The sequence below is a fragment of the Protopterus annectens genome, chromosome 2.part1 (assembly GCF_019279795.1).
Source record: "Protopterus annectens isolate FY-2018-M chromosome 2.part1, PAN1.0, whole genome shotgun sequence".
Taxonomy (NCBI): domain Eukaryota; kingdom Metazoa; phylum Chordata; order Ceratodontiformes; family Protopteridae; genus Protopterus; species Protopterus annectens.
In genome coordinates, this window is record NC_056729.1 from 996471520 (window position 1) to 996473126 (window position 1607).

At 40.1% G+C, this 1607-nt stretch overlaps 1 non-coding gene across 1 annotated transcript; it reads right to left on the bottom strand.

Moving 5' to 3' along the window:
• Positions 1-450: 450 nt before the first annotated feature.
• On the bottom strand, positions 451-619 carry LOC122795113. The gene has a single exon (XR_006363741.1). It is a non-coding gene; the product is annotated as a U1 spliceosomal RNA (small nuclear RNA).
• Between the last annotated feature and the right edge of the window lie 988 nt (positions 620-1607).

Here is a 1607-nt window from a genome sequence, read left to right on the forward strand (position 1 = left end):
TCAGAGGTGATCTGTGCCTGACATATAAAGCCATGTCCATTCGGAATTAATGGACACGCTGCACCTCAGAAAATCAAAATCCCATCGAGCTACGCGCTCGAGACACTTGAACCTCAGCACTGAAATAAATAGGACATGCTGGAGGGACAGATTCATAACCCAGAGGCTCCCTTCACTCTGGAATAAAATCCCAGTCCAGGTTAGGCAGAGTCCCTCATTGACTCTCTTCAAGAGGAATCTTGATGAGTGGATGGGAGATCGTAAGTTTACCCCGGCTATCACTTCTGTGTCACTGTTAGACAGAGGCACAGTATACTAACCCTGAAAAAGGGCATAGCAAAATTCTGGCTAGGCTTATAAATGCCCTAGGGCAGATAGCCTAGTATGAACCTATGAACCTTTGACTAAATAAAATGATAAACTCAAAGCATTGCCACACTGAAATTTCCTTATGAAAACATATACATCTGGTACCTTCTACTGTCCAAGAATCATGCAGTTAAGTTTCCCACATTTGGGGAAATCACAGGGGTCAACCCAAACAAAATGTGTAATGGAAGAGCCTCACCCTGGGGAAACCACCTACTTGATGGTGGTATTCCTCCTGCCAGGTGTTGAAAATGGATTGTATTCAGAAGAATCAGCAGACTTTAAAGGAAAACTGTTCTAAACAAATGGATATCTTCAAGGAGGTGTTTCAGCAACACTAAAGCAAAATTCAAGACATGGAGAAAGCTTTGAGTGACATATATGGAAGACTGAAAGAAGAAGAAAACCAAACTGAATATCTCCTAAAATAAAACACATGGCTGCTAAATAAAATTGATGATATGGAAAACAGAGAAAGAAGATATGACTTTAGAATCTTTGGATTACCAGACAAAACAGAAGGAGAAGACTTAATTTCCTTCTTAAATTCCTGGATACCAGACATACTTAACCTTCAAGAGGGGCTATCCTATAGGTTCATAGGTTCATAGGTTCATACTAGGCTATCTGCCCGAGGGCATTTACAAGCCTAGCCCATAGTTTTGTGGCTTACGCCACCCCTTTAGTATGGGGAACTATACCCATTATTTTGCTGTGCCTCTGTTGACAGTGTTGACTGTTGACTGTTGCAGTGACACTGAGGTAATCCCTGGGGTATATCTGCGATCTCCCATCCATTGGTCAAGATTTCTCTTGAACAAGGCCAGCGAGGTGCTCTGCCTCACATATACCGGGTATTCAGAGAGCCCACTGAGCCATAGGTAAGCCTATACCTACTTTTCTATTATCACCTACAAGAGTTTATTTTTAAACACCTTTATTAAATTATCACTTGTGACAGAGGCACATTTACATTTATATAAAAGTAATCAAACTGTATTAACAAGTTAAAATTAACAAACATTATGCTTCACATATATTGCTATATATCATATAACCTAAGCAACATTACATAAATTATTCAACTCCAGACCCTTTTTAAAACAAGAACTATCCTAATCAACCATCATAGGTTCATAGGTTCATAGGTTCATACTAGGCTATCTGCCCTAGGTCATTTATAAGCCTAGCCAGAGTTGTGTGGCTTTCACCACCCCTTAGGTTGAAGAATACTATAC